The sequence below is a fragment of the Barbus barbus genome, assembly GCF_936440315.1.
Source record: "Barbus barbus genome assembly, chromosome: 41".
Taxonomy (NCBI): Eukaryota; Metazoa; Chordata; class Actinopteri; order Cypriniformes; family Cyprinidae; genus Barbus; species Barbus barbus.
The window spans coordinates 5,375,568-5,396,521 of record NC_136719.1 but is presented as its reverse complement, the minus strand read 5'-3'; the positions used below and the strand labels follow the sequence as shown (position 1 = coordinate 5,396,521).

Here is a 20,954-nt window from a genome sequence, read left to right as displayed (position 1 = left end):
AATATGCCAAAAACCCTGTATGTGACGCAGAGCTTATCATTTAATAACTGATTATAACTACTGTGATTCACAATTCATGGTATACAATCATTTTAAAGAATGAGGATTCATAATTGGCTCTGTCAGTAAAGTGCTGTCTACTTGAATAAACTAACTTCATTGTTATACTGTATAGACTCCATAGCAACCAAAAACACAAGTTTAAGTTTCATTTCCGCTGCAATTGTTTGTGGTTACCTTCAAAAGCATGAAGAAATGTCATTCCTAGATGTCACAGAGCACAACAGTGATGGCCTATTTTTTCTTGGTTATGGAAATATATTTTCCATTCCTTTTCCTCATAGGGATTTTTTAAAAAGTCTTCCGTAAACATTTATAAGCCTCTGTGATAACTCTGAGATAGATCACAACATTGTTAACGTTGTTAGAAATCAAAGGATATTTGAATAAATACATAAATAATGGGGGCAGTGGAACAGACAGAAAAAAATTAAAATACAATATAAAAATACAAGCCATATACCATTGATTAACAACTTCAGATCTCATGGTCTGTGTTTCTCTTTGGAGAACATTAATAGGATTGTTATTGTCTTTGTTGTATTGGTTTATTCTGCTTAATCCTTCTATCCGGCAGTGTCTGGAGAGCAGGCGAATATATGAAGAGCTGGATGGGTGTGTGGAGGAGGGTGTTTGTTCTCTGCTGCCGGCCTTGGCGGGACAATAGCGAGCTTCTGAAGCGCAGAGTGGTGGGATGAAGAAGATGAGGAGTCAATGAGTGAAGAGGAGGCAGCGATATGTCAGCTCTTGACCCAGCCATGAGTGTAGGAGGCCTGGCTCAGTTACACAGCACAGCCAAGGACTGCAATATTGGATAAATGTCCTGCTAATTATTTTCCTATATGTCAGTTTCCTGTTTGACTGTTTTCTTGCTATTTGACTTTACGAGATGACGTGCATTTTTCAGTATTAAAATGTTCTAAAACTATGCCATATTAGTAAACCATATGTTAATTCCTCTGAAAAGTGATGAGAAATTACACTGTAAAGGTACAGTAAGGTAACATTAAACTACTGAAAGAGTATTAGTACATAAATTAACCTTAAATTAACGTAAAATTAACCTTATTCAAATGGCTCAATCACATCATATATCTTATCACATTAGCATTTAATAACAGCTGTTTCTTCATGCATAGGGTGTGTCACAAGACCATCCAAATTCATTTATCTTAAACTTATTCTTATTCATTTGCATTCGTTATTTTGTAGCCATTCTAAGACGTTTGCAGCCCTGATTCCAAAATATATCACAATTTGAAACGTTGATAGACATATAGGTGATTTCTAACAATAAATAAATAAACAAATATTCCCAATTATTATTATTATTATTTATTCAATGGGGTCTTGCTATTTGGGTCCAAAACCGAATTAAAACTATATTTCACTTTCTTTTTTTTTTCTTTAATCACAATAATCTCATATATTAAGTTACCTTAAGAAGCATCCTATTTCTTTACAAAGAAAGAAAACAATGGCTTATGTGTAATTATAGCTTGCACGTTTTTTTCTGGATGACACTCACCACAAAAAAAAAAAAAAAAAAACGAACTAAAAACACTATACATTCTACATGGAAAGTGCATTTTATTAGCTATTAAGTTTATATATATATAAATGTATTTATGCATGCATGCATGCTTGTTTTTAACTAGCAAGAATCAGACAACACTATTTCGCATGTCATGCTCACAGGATGTCTGTCAAGCATTTGCAAAGAGCCATATAAAGACCAGAATATCTCAGAAAGAACTGCAGGAGATCTGATCAAGTGTAAAAGATCTTCATCATGGACTCGTCTTTTTCTCAGAATCTTCCTTTCATTGCCTCTAGCTCTCTGGGCACAGAGCCAGCACATGGAAGCCATAAACATGAAAATACCTTGGGCCTCTCCCTCTGCAGTGCTCCTTGAATCAGAGGGCTTGTGCCTCCACGCCCCATTGACGTTTCAAACCGCTCCAACCTCAGCCAGTGACTCCTCCTCATGGCCCTACAGGAGTTACAGTATTTGACTACAATCAGTGACTTACTAGGGTAAATCCCCTAGAAAGAACTCCAGGCTTGAGAGTAAAGATGATTGGCAGGTTGTCAAATTTGCATGCTCGACTACATAGTGAAAAATGGGCGCATTCAGGATCACATACCCTGAAGACTTTAATGTGCATCGCCCACATCATTCGGGAAAACCCGTCCAACCACTTCTATTAACCACAACCCTCATCGCAGTGAATATAGTACATACTCCTTGTGGTATAGCAGTTAAGTGGATGATAAGAATTTGGACAATAAAGCTTATGTGTATTGAATCTCCATCCATGTTTTAATGGACCATGTGCATGTAAGACTGTTTTTACACTTCCAGTCCTGAGTTCAGTTCCACCCCCTCCACTAGTCCCACTGGTCTCGTTTCATACTGTACTTTTGTGTCCAAACCACGGTATTGCAAAAGATGCAAAGAATTTAAGCTACACTCTGGGGGCTATTTATTCTATTTATTAGACATTCTGCTGTGAGAAGTGCATTAAACTAATGCAAAGATGCAAATTAAATATCAATAGTGGTTCATTTTTAGAACATACTGCATTTATAACAACTGCAACTCGTACTTGAATTTGCATGAACTGTACACCCCTTGGTGCACACCCCATTTCCTTTAGCTCAAACAGTAAAGCATGGTGCTAGCTAGCAAGAGGGTTTGGGAGTGCAATGCATGTACACCTTCAATGCAACTAAAGTCGCGTTGAATAAAAGCATCTGCTGGATGCATACATGTAACCAACTGAACACTAACAAAAAATACACTTGGGTCCATACGAAATGTTCTAATGTGAAGTCATTAGATTACCAAAACAAGTCAGCCACATGGGAGTGTCAGTTTGGTTCAAGAATGCTTGCTAAAATAAATATTGTGTGTTTTGCCATCTTGGGTCCATTACTATGGAGACAGACCTTGGCAATGCCTGGACGGATAAAGAATTTGGGTTTTCAAAGGTAAGTACTATATCATTGCCATTAATGTGAAAGCAATCCTGGCTTGAAGTCTTCAACCCCAGCTGGTGCACTGCACACAGTTATGGCTTCAGCAAAACTGAAATACAACAACACTTGACCTTTGCTCTCTCCTACCACTCTAACCATGGACCAGTCAGAAGGGTCAAGGGGTCTGGGTGGCTATGGGGTCACATTCCAACTCAACACTGGTCTTGTAAGGACAGCCCCTGTCAAAGCAATTGACACGTCTGTGAATGCTTAGGATTATTAGCACAGAACAGTTCCCCTACATGCCATGGACATGCAAAGCATGTCAGATTATGTATAAAGCATGTGGCTCTGCACCTCCAGGTTATACCAGCTTTCTTGAAGTTCTCATTCTTGTATATTTGTTATTAATTGACTTAACTCTGAGCGTTGCATAGTCTCAGAGAACAGTATATTTAGTGTTATGTTTTCAATAGCATGATACATATTTCCGCCTACATCAAGTCTACACCAGATGTGACCACTGTCATGTCACACCACGCCACAACGGCTTGAGGCTGTCTACACTGAACATGTCAAATCAAAAGTTATAAATGCATTTGTAAGCGTGTGGAGTACATTATAAATAGAAAGGAGCATCAGTTTACTGTCTGTGACTTTTTGTTTCCCACCGCATCTAGTGTAGACAGTATCACTAATACCAGTAGTACTAATGGTAGTCATTGATTTTGTTGTATTGTGTTAAGCTGCTCACATCCAGTCTAAACATGGTGTAAGACTAATATGGAATTGGATTAGCTGGGTTTCCAAGCAGGTATTCAGCTGGTATAGCCAGTCTCCCAGCCTGACCAACTAAAGAATGCACAAAACACACTAAATAAATCAAACCAGACCAGTCCAACCAGTAGAAACAAGCTTGGTGGCCAGCAAGAACAAGCAGATCACTTTAGGGAGGTTTTAACAAGGTTGAAGTGTTTGTTGTTAGTAGCTAGCAAGGCCAATTTGAATTTAATAATGTACAGCAGTAAAATAAAATCGCAAAAGAAAATTTCAACTTCATTAAAAGTACATCATTCTTTGAACTGAGGCGGCAGATGAATATTTGAACCTTGTTTTCACTAACATCAGATAGCTAAAGGAAAGACATAGTGGTAAAAATGAGATGAGACCAAAGATGGGTTCAAAGCTGGGTGTGTTGGGTATCAAATTGCATTTTATATGCATTATACCTGCTTCAATACCACGACTGAGGTGCCCTTGAGCAAGGCACCGAACCCCCAACTGCTCCCCGGGCGCCGCAACATAAATGGCTGCCCACTGCTCCGGGTGTGTGTTCACGGTGTGTGTGTGTTCACTGCTGTGTGTGTGCACGATGGATGGGTTAAATGCAGAGCACGAATTCCGAGTATGGGTCACCATACTTGGCCGTATGTCACTTCACTTCACTTATATATGCTTTTAAGTTCAATACCCAACAGGGACATGAATAAAACAATGGAACCACTGGACGAACTTTAATTTGAAGAGATGTACATTTTTGTGTGGGAATTTCCCATCAAAATTATTAATGCCAGGTTTTTGTTCGCTGTGAGAAAACTCCTCATGTCATACTCACTTAGTGCAGTCGGCCAACTACATTTCCTGTGAGTGTAATTCTTCTTTAAATTCAATTCAACTCAGGGCCTCTGAACTATAGCTGGAGCCCCAATCGAAGCGGTTCCATCTGCTGGCTTTTATTCTCCTTCGTGGTTTCGTTTGTGGGAGTTGTTCTAAAAAAAGAAACATCATTTCTGTCATTCCTTTATTCTGTTTCCCATTTTCTGCATCTGCAATACAGCCGCCTCATATTTTCTTATGCAAATACCCGAGGCGCTTGCATTTCTAGAGCAAAATGGATCGTGACTGAATGACTCAAGAAAAGAGTTTGAAACAACTATTGAGGTAAGTAATTCCAACGATGACTAACAGGACTAGGGAAATGTCAAGATCTGAATGGCTGATACGGGCCAAGCAAATCACGACAGTGAATCATCTCGTGAACGGGGCCTAAACAAAGCTCCACTTTCCTGTTACTCTCAGCACTACGCAACGGATTCTGCAGCCTATAGACATGACGAGAGAAAGGAGGGGCAGAGAGGGAGGGAAAGGGGAGGCACTAGGACCTGTTGGCTCCTGCAGTGGAGGTCAGGGGAGTAGCTGTGAGACTCCAACTTTCAGAACAATCAATTTCCCTTAAGAGAGAGTGGGAGCAGGGCTGGAGTGGATGGCACAGGACCTGGATACTCACATTTTGTAACGCCGAACAGGACCGGGCATTGGGGATAAACCTGTGGAGAGTTTGAGAGCTGGAATACAACCAACTTGGGGTTTTGACATTTCACAAACGTGAGAGGAGAGCAGCTGTGAGGTAAGCAGCACTGGGTGCTGATGTTTTGAATTATGAGTTTCGAGGAATGCTCATGAATGGTCTTGCTACCTGTCAACGAGCAATAGGGAAGCTTATAATCTGAAATGAGCCCGTATCCTATGTCAGGAAGACTCAAGGTGCTGTTGACAAGAAAAGCAATGCATGCATTGAAAAGAAATAACTTGAGTGATATACTAGATGGTATCTGGAGGGGAGAGGACCAGCAGAAGTGGAGCTCACTTCATCAACTTAAAAAAAAAAAAATAGTAAAGAGAAGAAAAATCTAAACTGTTTCTGAATGAATTCCAAACCAAATTGTGTGGTTTGGACAAGAATAACTTGTGGTATTATGAACTCAAAACTCAAGCGTTCTGGGTTGTGAGATGACATGTAGTTGAAGCATGAAGAGATAAACTTGGAGGTCTGCTAGGTGCTTGGGACCACCAGACTTTGGAGAAGTATGCTTAGAAGTTAGATACCCCTAAAACCTCAAACCTCCCCCTTTCTCTTTTTTCTTTCCATCTATCCGTCAAACCACTCATGTTACACAACCAGAGGGTCTTGCTATCTTTGCTTCATTCCTCTCCGAGACATGGAATGTGTTACAGATTTTTATCATTTTCATCTGGGCAGGAGCTGTGGTTAGCATGTCTGAATATGCAAACGGGAGGGAGAAGGCAGAGGGATTTTAAGAATATTTGGCAGAATGATGTAATCGATCGGGAGAGTTGGAATATACAAATAAGACATGCTTTTTTAACACATACCGTCCAGTACAGGTTGGGCAATTCAGTCAACATCTGTAAAAGATAAAGTCGCCTGCATAAAAATGATAAAATCCTAGGTGCGATTATGTACCGCATAATGCATCCAGAACTGTATACGTATGCTTGCCTTGTCCAAATGCAGGTTGATGGCTCTCATGAAGTCGCTTTGGATAGAACCCAACGTTTACTTGACACTGAGTGAGTGAAGCCTTTCAAATTCCCAGATGCTCTCTTGTCCTGAGGCAGATGGACAGTGCTATTTTACTTCCATACAATGATGTCGGCTATTATTATTCATGAGCAGGGTCAGGTTTCCCATTGAGCCTGAATTAAAGGTTTCTCTCTGTAGATCTGTGCTCACGTAGCGTAGCGTGCCGCTGTGGTAATGAGAGGTAATGAGGGCTTCTAATGAGGCAGGTGGGCCACTGCCAGCAACTCCCCTGGGTGTTTAAGTTACCCAGGCCGACGACTCGAGCCTATAGCTTAGTCCTGGCATTGGCCGTGAATATATAAAATGACCTGTTGACTATATGGCTCGATAAGAGCACACTGACCATCTGGCCAAACAAAATAGATGAGGTGGATCTAGTTTTACTCACCCAACATTCCATGTTCACACACAAAATACTTCAGTAGAAACCCAACACAAACACGCACTCCGGGGGCCTGTTCGACTCTCTCTGGCACCCGGCTGAAACGATCTGGAATACATAGTATCTTCTGATGGATTTCAGAGTTTGGACAGCCCTGGGGCTCTTGTATGCACTGCCAAGACAGTTTTCTGAGTATTTGAGCTCGCTTCGGAGCGCTTCTGTTTAGGATAAGCCTTGTTTGTTTGTGCAGAGAAGACCGACCTTCGACAGAAAGCAAAATTTAATGCCCCCTATGGCCACACAAGAGCTTGAAAATCGTTCCCATGTTGATTCACACAACATTTGAGTAGGGAAGTGAAAGTGATAAATGAACAGAATGACGGTAAAATGAGGTGTGATGCTGGAATATATCAATGTCAGTAAAGAAAAGCTAACAGATAACAAAAACATGCGCTGCCAGTATTGGTGAAGTCAGACACATTCTGCAAATTAGAAGTTAAGCATTATTATTGATAGGTCTTTGCAATGCCACAATTGTTTAATCTTTGATAAGAGCCGTTTAACCCCAACGCTTTCTCTGAGATCAGTTAGATTCCCCAAATGTGCAAATGTAAAAAAAAAAAAAATTATAATAATTAAAACATCTTTGTACGAAGAAGAGGATTGTTTACATGTCCAGACAGATGCTTGAATGTATTCATGAATCTTGGAACCATTCGTAAGAAACCTAATAAACTCTCTCCAAAAATCTGTTTCTCATTTAAAACCCTGATGCGATTTCTATCAAAATGTTTATAGGATATGATTTATCTGTTCCAAATACATCATAAAATTCTTTGTCAAGCAATGGATTTCATCCCAAGAGGTTGATAGTACTTGCACTTTTTTTTTTTTTTGCATGAATCAAACAATTTAAACACACTGCAGCTTTTTTTTTTTTGGATCATATAACTGATCTCATATTTTTGTTTTCCAACTTACAGTGGGGTCAAAAAGTTTGAGCATAGTGAAAATACTTGTTGCCTTCTATATTAAAAATGATGGTAACACTTTAGTTTAGTGACCAATTCTCACTATAGCTTATTAGCTTGCATATTATATTAGCTGTTTATTAATTATTAAGCACATATTATTGCCTTATTCTGCATGACAGTTTACCTTACTAAGGCATAGTTAATAGTTAATAGTGAGAATTGATCCCTAAACTAAAGTGTTAACAAATGTATATCTTCACAGAAGTTTTCAGTGAAATGTTATGCATTTCTATATATCATTTTTATTAATAATATGCCTTTTTTTACATTAAGATGAAAGTTGTGGTAGTTTTTTTATTTTTGTTCTTTTGAAGCAACGTCACAGAATGTAAAATCTAAATTGTGATTGGTGTGAAATACCCAAATTATTGATTTGATGGAATTCCCTTTGATTTGATGGATTGATTTACATCCAATCGTTATACTGACTGATACATTAGAGTATACAACAGCAGGAAGTTTGTAAATGCTTTTACAATCCTGGATTGTAAAACTGCTTTGATCCTTTAATGGGCACCTAAAGTTTTGCTATAGTGTCGGGTGGCATTTGATATTATTCATCATTAATTCAAAGAAGCAAGAACACCTATTTTCGGTATAAAGATTGTTAACATGCCCTATTTCACAAATTTTCATGTTTGATTAGTGACGTAGTGCATATTCTAAAATATTGCTTTCATCATTTTGCATATACAGATTGTGAAATATTTCCTATTTGTTTTGCATCACAACATTACTTTGTTTTAAGGTTTTAAACTCTAAAGTCCATGTTTAAATTCTAATTTAAATCCCAGATTTTCGACAATGAGTCCTCAGGCTTTCAGACCTCCATACAATGTTTATACTTTATGTCCTTTTATAGTTTGCAAACATTTTCTTCATGCTGAATGTTCAAGGTTAAATCTATGCCTCTCGCACAACTGAATCTTCCCTTTCGTTCAGCTAACAAACAAGCATGTTTTATCTAATCCCTGAGAGGTTTTGGACATATGTACACAATTGACTAATGACTGATTTCGGGTCGACAATCGCCACTAAAATAACAATTAGGAGAAGTTTGCTTAACAGATGTGATATGCCCAAATTTCAGCGCAACTGCAGATCATGATGCCTTCACCTGTACCCCACCCACTGTATTTCTGTTTTCATTTCATAGACAGATGACATGTTTTGCAGTGCTTGTCTCTACATGAGGTTGTCTCCAAAACATACACAGAACAGACACACACAATCAGCAGGCTTTGAACTTGCCGCAACCACTTTCCCCTTGTGGGCCCTGACTTTACATTACTACTTTGCCTTTTGCTACTGCAGGTGGGTAAGTAGACAAGTAATTTCATGTTTAAGATTAACAGATGATTCAGACAGCTGTGAGAATATTTACTTTTACCGTGTGGCTTAATGTATGGCTCGCTTTCAGTGTGTGCATTGGTAGCTATTGCATAACATGTCCATAGATGTTGTTTTTGTTTGTTTTTTTTTTATTAACATGAAAATTTTAGGTTTAAACAGTATGTGAATGTACTTGGATACATTGAGGCGTGCGGATCCATGTGCAATATTTTATTTATAAACATAGTCAATAAACAGGCAGGGTCAAACAAAGGCAAACAGATATGGCACGGGCAAGACACAAGAGAGATCCTAGGGCAAGCGTGGGTCAACGATCGGCGAACAATATCCAACAGGGCAAGGCAGAGAGATAATCCAGGTACACAAGCAATGATCAAAACGAGGGGCAAACAGAGTCTGAAGGGCAAGGCAAAGGGTTAATCCAGGAAACACGGGCAAGAATCGAAACACTAGAAAACACACACGGCAAGGCTATGATACCTGAGAGAGCTCCGTAGAGTAGCTATCGCTAGGATATACGCTAAACAATACTCGGCGATCACAGAGAGAAAGTCCAAGGCTTATAAAGAGTGTGTGATTGGGTGATAGTGATTGTGAGATCAGCTGTGAGCGTGATTAGTGTAATCAGCTGTGTGTGTGTCGTCCGTGCAATGGATGCTGGGAAATGCAGTCCAGTGTGCTGTGAGGTGTGAGAGTCAATATGATGGAGAGGCGACCTCTGGTGGCTATCGGGCGGAAGGCCACAGACCGGATTCGTGACAGATATCTTGAGTCTCGTAACTGGCCATTTTTAATCACTTTCACCAACTCATTTTAAATAAATTTAATTCACTTGAAAGTAAAAATCATCCAATTAATAGGAGGTCAGAAAAACTCAATGCATAATGCTAATTATAAAAGAGGCCGCAGACAATATCAACATTCAAAGCTTTCCTGTGCTTAACACAAATTCAAATCAGTTAAATATGCAAAAAATACGTATCTCCCACTGAGCGGAACATGATATCTACTTCCTATTTAAAAGCTCTCTTCATGCTTTCTGTGAACCTGGTTCTTGTGGATGATTCAGTTCATTCAAATCAATGCAAAAGTGTACATAAGAATGATGTTAGAAATTTGTTTTATTTGTTTCATAAAATGGAAAATTGCAGACAAATGCCATCATAAAATTTTTTGACAGTTGGGAACTAAGTTACAAATTCACTAAACAGTTGTTCAGTAGTTTAATAAAAATGATCGAATGATAGATCTTTTGTATCCAACTGACCCAGAAAATCAGTAATTAAGTGTTTCTTCAATTTTCGAAACTTTTATAACCTGGAGATTAGATTAAAACTAACAGATTTTAGCTTTTGTTTTTGTTAAATTAAGATCACTTTTGTTCATTTTTTTTTTTTTACAATTCCATAATCAGTTATATTTCTTTACTTTCAAATGTATTATTATTATGGTAACACTTGCTTATTACCATGCATATTACTAGAATATTAGCCATTTATTAGTACTAATTAATTATTCTTCATCCATAATCCTACACAATACCTAAATTTAACAACTACCTTATCAACTATTAATAAGCAGCAAATTAGGAATTTATTGAAGGAAAAGTCATAGTTAATAGTGAATAAGTGTTCCCCATTCTAAAGTGCTACCATTATAATTATTATTATTTTTAATGCTTATGTCCCAGAGCTAGACTTTCAATCTTAAAATATGAAAAGAAAAAAAATCCTAATACAAATATGAAGTATAATATGTGAAAAAAAATATGATAAACAAAATTAACATAAAATATTTTAGTGTTTGTGTGAAAATGATTTCTATTAATTTCTGAAATTTTACAATTGACCCAATTGACTACTCTGCAAGCTGCGTTCAGCTCAGATGCTGCGAGTGTGTTTTCTCTGTTAGGATTTGCGATTGCTTTCGTCAGCTGGTAGACTTCCTTCATAGGATGTCACTATGCTTATATAAGACCGTATGTGTGACGACTTGGTAACTTCTCACAAAATGAATTGCAGCCTTGAGATCTATGGGATCTACTACAACCTCTCACATTTCCGCTGTGTGTGGCCTCAGAAGAATTATCACGCACCTTTCCAGAGCATGTCTGGCCAGTCGTGTCTGCGTGAACTTCTAGCCTGAGTCATTCTGTTGGCACTCACAGCTGCTCGACATGAACGCTTGTGCGGCTTTAGAGTCCATTTCCTGCAGCCATAAACACTCGTTAGCAACAACCTGTAGATGGTGATGCCAAGCCATCTTACCTGCTTTCACCTCCACATAATTGGAAGAGATGTTTGATGTTAAATCCCTAGAACAGATGATGCAATGATGAGCTTTGGTTTTGTTAAGACCTGAATGAACGTTGTTAGTCATGCTAACCAACAGCTCACTAGCTAGTTTTCACTAGCTGGAAAATCTCCTCGTTCCAAAAAGCCTCATTTTGTGTTCTCTGAGATCATTCTTACAGCAGAATTACGTATGCATTATCTCAGTTATTGTTTAGTCTGGACAGGTTGTTCACAGAACAGGTTTCTGATTCATAATATACACAGTAACACAGACCTGTAGCTTAACTTTTATTTTGACTTTCAGAAGCACCAATAATCCTTGATTACACCTTGAACATCAAATCTTTTTTGATAATTTGATGTTATTGTGGCGCTCTGGAATACATATTGGTCAGTCATATTTTTATAATGACTTGGAACTGAATAGCAAGTTTAACAAATGATATTGCTGAGGATTTGACTAAATCTTAGGCTCTCACTATTAGTTATTGTTATACTGTACACTGTAAAAAATGATTTTCTGAAGTGTGTTTTACAAGAAACTTTAGTCTTTTAACAAGAGTTTCTACAAATTCTGCACCATTTTTTCGCTATATAAAGGAATTTTCCTTTTATTTGAGCAAAGCAAGCTTGAAGCATCACTTCATATTTTTAGGAGTCTGCACAAAAACACAATGCATTTAATCGAATCAAAAACATATGGACATTTCCAAACATCTAATCTAATTTCTAGTCTAAATATTTCTTAACCAAAAACACTGGGAAGTTAATTAATTACATGAAGCATTCAAACAAACCAATTCACTAACTCATGAATCAAATTTACCAAAGCCACATGCGAGAAGGGGAGAAGACAGTTTTGGATATTTAATTATGGACTCTATTTACTCAACTGCAAATTTGCACATGCAATACAATTAAACATAAAACAACAATTTAGCATTTTGCAACACTATACTGTGGGGAAAAGTACATTTTTTGCTGGAAAAACTACACTCTTCTAAAAAATTAGCTGGGTTAGTTACTCTTAAAACACTACTTTTAATATATATATATATATATCTGACAATATATCTGACTTTTCCAATCAACATAAGAATGCAATTATCAATCAACTCAATCCAACATATAATCCCATTTGTATGTGTGTATAAACTGTATTTGCAGATATAATATTATTGAAATTTAAGGCCTGTACTTGAAGAGAGTTCACTTTTGTAAGTGTATTTTTGTTTCTTAATACACTTAGGTACAGTAAATTTTACTTTATTTTGTCATGCTTTAAGTATCGATGTGTTTACTAATATACCAAAGCACATGTAAAGTACTGTTACATTTAAAGATAATATATTTGAAATGTGCTAAATTGCAAATGTACCAATACAAATGTGAAATTACAAATATATTTAATGATATAACATACAAATTTTACTAGAAATGACATAAAAATTAGGGCCGGGACTTTAACGCGTTAATTTCGATTAATTAATTACACAAAAATAACGCGTTAAAATTTTTTTACGCATTTTAATCGCACTTATTTTTGCACCGCGGAACGTTTCTCACTGGATGAGTTTCGGCGGACCGATTATACTGGCGCACCAACTAGCGTTCAGAATTCCAAGAACGCAAAGAACGGACGTTCTCGTGGAGACCGGTCTTGCCAAGCTTCCTTGGAAGAACGAACTCGGAAGGACGCGAGAACACAGAACGCACAACGAATTAAGATGTACTGCATTCCTGCTTAACTGACCGCATAGTCTCAGCATAAGAAACGGCCAATGAACAATCAATATTACAAAATGTCATAACTTATTAAAACATTTCATACTATTATAGATATTACTTTCATATAATTGTATTGTTTTATTTTACAGCGTTATATGTTTTACTGTTAAGATTCATTTTAATATGCCAATAAAAATGCAGACTTTCTCCGGGTCTTATAACTTTATTAAAATTAACCAAAACAAAACGATAAATGTTTACTTTCAACTTGAAGAGCCGTTAAGTATTTGTGAGAGCGACTTTAAAGCTTACAGGCTTCCGTACACCAGCCACCCACAGCGTTTTCTGGGATTTCTAACAGCTCGATTCTCTCAAGTCTGCACTCGATGCATCCTCAGTTTCAAGAACATATCCGGGCACTTTCATGCATCCTCTGTACTTGCGTTCTTGAGAATTGGAACTGAACTTCGACGGTTAAAGATGACGTAGAACGAGAACACAAGGACGCAAGATCGCTGAAGAACGCATATTGAGAAACAGACAAAAACAAACCACAGTGAACATGGACAAAGAAGCTGATGAGACCGCTTTGGTTGGCCCTGTGGATGGGAAATTTAAAAATCCATATAAAAAAAACTTACTTCTCACTGTTCTCAGGTCAAATATTTATATGCGATTAAAATGCGATTAATTTAGATTAATTAATTACAAAGCCTCTAATTAATTAGATTAATTTTTTTAATCGAGTCCCGGCCCTAATAAAAATATATTTTAGTTTACCAAGAATGCTTGTCAGTACATTCAGCAGCACACTTTAACCATAGTTTCAAATACTATAGAAGTAATTATGAAATTACATGGCAATGTGCTTTATAACAACTAATTGAATTTAGTATAAAATTAAACTATAAAAAAAATTATTTAATTGCAAATAACATACAATTAAGTGTGTGTGTGTGGGGGGGGGGGGGGGGGGTTGCACTTGTATATTCTTTTAAAGCATTTTTTCTTTTACTGCAAGTAAATTCTTTTAAAGCAATTTTTACACAATAACTTTTTTATTACCAAAGTGTACTATAATATCACAGAGTAGATTGTGCAGGGACATATTTTTGTTCAAAAGCATCACATCAGTCAAGCCACTGATATAAAGAGGATATGCAGTGTTTTCACTATGAGTAACAAAGAGTTGTAAAGGTGCAAAAGAAACTATTGCAGTGTAGTAGTTCGCCATTCAATTTCAAGTAACATTTTAAAATCAAGTCAGCCGTCTGGTAGAAGGGTATGCATGAAGCCATATATATTTCTTGGCTGTCAGCTATAGTAAATTATGTAAAGATGAGTGCAGACAGCTGAAGGTCAAGTTTAAAGCAACTGTTTTGAACAGGAACGGCCACAATAAAAGATGTTAAACCCATTGAGACTAAGTCAAGAGGAACGAGTACAGCTCTCCTCCCAACAGCGTAACGACAAGAATTTGTGCTTGGCAAGCCCATCTCTAATTCCAGAGTGAACAATCAAATTCTCACCAACTGAGGGAAAATATACCATAGCATTAACTAAAATATAGCCATGTGTCATGCAGAAATTGTTGAATGTCAAGGCTGTAAAATTCCAATGTTATGGAAAAGACGTTAGACAGACGTTCAAGGTTTTCCTACCAACAAACATTGAGGACTTGAAAAAACAGTGGAACAATTATGAACGTCGAACAGTGAAAAGAATGTGATTCCTGGTCAGCTTTATGCCTCTCGAGGCCTGACTGGCAATGACAGTATAGGAGAGTTCATTAGGAGAACTTTAAACACCGTCACACTTCTGAAATTCGCAGACCATTGAGACGTTATGAGCCACATGGGACAGGAGAGACAAACAAATGTGTTCCCATAGAACACGAGCCAGAAATCTCTAGCAATAGTAGGCTGAAGAATCAGGACATTTTCTGTAGCAAACTTGGCAGCTCAGTGGAGTGAACTCACAGTTGCACATGGTTTTGCACCTTATTCACTAACCACCTGAAATCCAGTTTAACCAGGCACTAAAAGCACTGACACAGTGCTTCGTCATTATCAAGGCAATTGGCCATTGCTAGTGTGATGCATCCTAGACAGTGCAAATATATGACGTTATCAACAGGTGTAATTCATTTTTACTGAATTCCTCCAGTGTATGAATGTTTAAGCCCTTGTGTAGGTCCATTAATACCAAACTTTTGTTGTTTTGTGAGCGGAGTTCTCACTAAAGCAACTACTGCTAATTCAGAAGTGGCATTAAAGCACCATAAAATCATGCTTGAAACTAAATATCATGGCTCATTTGAGACTGAAGCTGAAGCACAAGTCGGATTGAATGTTTTGTTCCATGTGGAAAGATAGTTAGCAATCAGCCACCATTTGAATAATCTTTTAAATCGTGCAGTATTAGCTCATCTTCTTTGCATAATTGCACTCAATGTGATATTCATTGAGTTGTCAATGAAAAATGATTCCTACTTCTTCATGCCACAGTACAATCTCAACCTCACTCAGACTTCAATTAACAACATAACAGCCTCTTAACGAGACATGCCAAAATCTCCTGAAGCAAATTGATAAAACATTCGCCTTGGGCTTAAAATGTCTGTCATTATGAGTTTAATTCAGCCACTACTGTACACCCTTTGCTAATTACAGCTTCCTCTCAGAGCTTTGGTGAAAAGGGATAGTCAGGTTTGTTAATTAAGAGGACTTGCTGCTCTAGTAGAATTGTCTTTCCTTAAAAGGAAACATTATTTTTATACGCACTAGCTAACAATGCTAAATGTTTCGCTTAGGCACCAGTGACTACATTTCCTCTTGAAATGAGATCTGGGGTAGACACAGTGTGGGAAAAGTACTAAAAGTAAAAGTAGCTTTGCAAACCATAACGTTTGTTTATTTAGAAAACCATGTAATTTAATTTGCATGATAGGAATTAGCAGTTTGTCTACAAATTGGCAAATGGTTAAACTTTTTTTTATTTTTTTTTCACTAGCTAACTATATTAAAGAACCAGTCACTACACTCCACACTGGAATAAGCAGAATAAAAGTATGCTGTACTTTTTAACCTATGTAATGCTTCCCTTATTTGCTGGATCTGTCCACTGCTTTTGACATGGTTAAACACCAGATCCTTCTGCCAAACCTACTGGCAAAGGGCATCTCAGGAACTGCACTCTAGTGGTTTGAGTCTTACCTTTTAGATAGGTCCTTCAAGGTACCTTGAACATCTAGCAACTGGGGTGCCTCAGGACTCAGTTCTTAGACCACTTCTCTTCTCTGTCTACATGGCATCACAAGGTTCTGTCATTCACAAACAAGGCTTTTCATTAGGCTATGTTGTTGACACTCTACCTTTGATTCCGTCCTGAAAAAACCCTTGCAATGTGTACTATGTTAGACTAACTGAGACTTGACTTAAAATGTTAAAATGAACCCCGTTCACACAGATCTTCGAAAACTACTAAAGTTGCTGTATGATTCATGCCAGGCCAGTAGTTGGCCATGCCGCTTTGTAAAGAAACACTATGCACCTGTGCACACACACCTATAGACTGAACAGATAATATGCAGTGCACCGTTTTCACAAATTCACATTTTCATAGACATGAGTTTCAAAAACTTGCACTTTGAAACCCATTTTCAAACGTTTTCAGGCCCCCAAAACACCATTGTTGTGTAAATGAACCTCCATTTTTATTTAAAGGTGCAATAGGTGATTGACTTCAGAAACATTTTTTTGCTATGCTGGTTGAAAGTCTCTTCACACCCCAATAGCAATCATTAAAGCTGGAGTCTGTAACTTTTATTTGGTTAAAAATTATCCGAAATCAATATTTGAGCAAGTACATAACCAGCCAGTGTTCAAAACTATCGCCTTACATTAGCCGATTCACAATGGTTAGCTTATAATAATGTTTTGTAATTTGAGTGGTGCGGGTAGGTTTTCGTGGGAAACTCAAGCATGCTGCTGCATCATTACGTCATGTCTGTAAACATAAAGAAGTTGTACCGGCTACTAGGCTATTGCATGTGCAGATCCTACATGTGGCGGATCGTTTAGCCTTTTCTCGCAGGAGCTAGAATAATTAAATGTATCATTTTGATGGCGGATTGTGATCCAGAAAGGATTACGTGTTTATGAAACACATGTGAATGAAATTAAATTATATTCCATCTTTAAATGTGCTTCTGATTATAGATAGCCTGGGATTACACAAGATTTGTATTGTAAAGAAAACTAGTTTGAATGGAAAATTATCTTTTTGGGTTAAAATAATTTCTTAATATGAAATTTTAATGGCATGACAATTAGGTTAGACTGTATAGAAATTGAAATCTGCGCGCTAATACACACTATACTCATAGTCACGCAATGCTGATGTTGTTAACCTTAATAATTTTAGAATAAAGTATAACAATAATAATAATTTGCAGGGTTTGATGTGATATGAGCTAACAATCTTTAGATTAAATCACCATTGGTAGCGTTATTTATTGTAATGCTTTTTTCCTCAGTTGGTCAGAACAAACGTGGCAGACCTGTTACTTACTTGTTCAAATGACAATATCTGGTGAAAATTATTATTTGGGTCATATATTCCAAGACGTAGGCTAGAATCTGTGATTGCGAAGTACAGTAAATATCCACACCGGTGCGTGACTGACAGCTACACATACTCCTCAAAATATTAGATTCATCCGCACTGAAGCCGTGCCGGAGCACAACCCATGCAAGGAAGATAATTCCGTGGAAGGTGTAGGACTTCCGTGGAAGGTGTAGGAAGAAATGTTCGTCCAATCAAACCGCTTGTTCCATGCGTTTTGATTGACTTTCCTACCTGCCTGTCAACATGTGTATTTGCATACCTATGCGCACCCTGTTCGCGCAGACAGGATACGTCATCAGCGCGGTCATGTAAAGCAAGAATGGCAGGCAAACATCAACAACCTGATCTTCCTTCCTGGTATTGTTGTACTGTGCTATAAAGTTTTCTCACTGGTGAATGACACATGATGTATTGTAGTAATGTTGTCTCTGATCTGTCTGATCTGCGTGCGTAAATGCATTCAGGGGGCGTGGCTTTGAACAGTGATTTGCAGGGAGGGTGAGACTTTTGAGTTCAGTGCTATCAGGCTAAAGTTAGCATTTTCCAAGGTCTCCTACTGCACCTTTAAGAACTATGTCAGTAAACACCCCCTCAATTAGCAGTTTTCTCCACAACCTCATTTCTCAGAGATGCTATAATAATAAACATGGTATTGAACAACTAATTCAATGTTTTGTTCCCGGTCGTTTTATTTGATTTGATTCATTGCTCCTTCTTGCATCATACTTCATACATGTACGCACATGCAGACTTTTAATAAACAGCGCTGATTGTCAACATTTAAATTTATAAACAAAACTGTATATACTGTACTTAATGTAGTGAAAGATATAGGGTATTTTCATAAAATATATAAAAAAAAATGTATGTGCTAATATATTTATAATCTGAAAATATTAACATAGATATTAAACTGTAACATTATCAATAAAAAAAATTATGCAAAAAAAAAAAATATATATATATATATAATGAATTTATTTATGAATTTTATTTAAGTCCACATCATACTAACCACAGATTGGGAACTGTAGTGCAAACACAAGTTTGCTGTTATCAAATGTTCATTTTCAGGAAATGCAGAATTGTTGAACTACAGTATGTTAGCAATAATGGAATTTTAAGACCATAGCTGGCTAACGATACTTTTGGCGAAGGAACTCCAGGTTGGGATTCTCAAACAAACAGACCACATTGTTTACACTTTTTAGGTAGTCAGCTTACCAATATTAAGCTTAGGATATTAGAACATACTTTGGCACTGAACAAAATTATACACATCACCTTTGAGCTTCAGTAAGCAGCTCCAGTGAGGAAATTTGGCTTATTCAAGGATTAATTTGTGCATTAGCTACTTCAGTGTTATTTCATTAATTACTTACAAACGTACTTACATATGTACACTTATGTGTCATTTTCTTCATTAAATGTTGTTCCCTAGCAACCAGTAGTATTCAGTAACACGTAGCTCACAAAAATCGAAAACTCTTAAAATTTCTCAAAAAGCAATGGGCCAATTTGGCTGCAGCACAATGTGAAAACAAATGAACTAATGTTCCCATAATTTAGTGTTGGCACCAAACACAAGGCTCAAAGTCATATCAAATCAACTGTTCGGAGTGGAAGTTGCGCATTGCAACAGTGCTGATGTTTTAGAAATGGTTATATACGTAATTCTAAAAGCAGCGTTGAATTCTGACCAAGACTTAGGGGCCACAAATGATTTACAATGCTCACATACTGCCCTTGTCCACTCGCCTCCATCTGTTTAAATTGTTTGGAGGAAAGACTCTAAATGATCTTAGCTGTCAGCCTATCCAGGAAGTCTTCAGGTTTGTTTGGGAAGCATTTGGCTGTCATGTGAGCTATTGGAGAGCTCACCTCAAGTGATTTATCATGCCTGTGAGCTCTGACAAAGACAACAGCCTGTACAACCATCACATCATGTGACAGAGCCAAAGAATGTGCCGCATACAAAAACAGCCAATGGCACCTTCAAAATTAGCAGAAATTGACAAAATTCACTTTGATTCCATGTTTTTAGGGGCCAAGCACCGAAGGTGCGTAGGCACCTATTGTGTTTGTTAGGATCCCTATTATTATTATTCTTCTTCCGCCATTGCATCTATGGCAGCCCATACAACCGCTTGCGGGAAGGTTGTGAAATTTGGCACACTGATAGATGATAGTGTCAGTAGTAACCACAGCAAATCTGGAGTCTCTAACTCAAACTCTCTAGCGCCACCACTAGTCCAAAATTTCAATTTTGTTATGCTAATAACTTTTGAACCGTAAGCCACAAAATGAAAATTATGTTTTCCTCTGAATCCTTGGCTCAAGCCAAGTGGAAAAAAAATCCAAAATTTAAAAATCGTAAGGTTTAGTTATATTCAATTGTTCGTAAACTCACCAAAATTGGCTCAGATCATCTACAGACCATGGTGGCAAAAAGTTATGGAATTCAAGTCGATTCGTCCAAGCGTTCTCAAATACCACACTAATGAATTCACTGAAAAGCATGCAAAAATGGATCAGAGGCTATATGGTGTGTGTTATAACAAGCATGACCTGGGTCTACCTGCAGTGTTTCGGCGCTGTGCCACCTAGTGGTCAGGAGATATGAAAAATGCATATTTTTGCTTATAACTTGTGAATGGTTTGGCCAAAAATCTAAACACTGGTCTCATTGGATTCGGTGCATCATGCCGAGTCGAACCATATCCAATTTTGGCCATATCCCATGTCAGCCATTGGCAGCAGCATGGCAGCACGCCACCTAGTGGTAAAATCAAATATTCACATGCTTATAACTTTGAGTGGGGTTGACTTATTTTCACGAGATTTTTAGACTCCTGAATCCTTGCCGAGTCCAGCGATATCAAGTTCGCCAGATTTTGGCTTATGGTTTGTGCTACGTTGCATTGTAGTGCTTAAAAAACATTTGCCAATATCTTAGAAACCATTACTCTGATCGACACAAAACCACCGTAGGAAGTTCGAAAACTGATAGTTTTGATAGTAAGTGGCACAAAAATGCAAACAAAGTCAACAGTCAGTCATTTTTCATCTACTTACACACAAATATGTCTATAACTCCAAAACAAAAT

At 37.5% G+C, this 20,954-nt stretch overlaps 1 protein-coding gene across 1 annotated transcript in view; it reads left to right on the top strand.

Annotated features, from left to right (window-relative positions):
• The first annotated feature begins 5,257 nt into the window (after positions 1-5,257).
• The window catches only part of LOC306860255 (neurotrophin-7-like), a 35,215-nt gene continuing 19,518 nt past the window's right edge, over positions 5,258-20,954 (top strand). The window contains exon 1 of the mRNA XM_079401857.1: positions 5,258-5,449. The gene's annotated coding sequence lies outside the window, so the exon portion shown is untranslated. The remainder of the gene's footprint in view (positions 5,450-20,954) is intronic.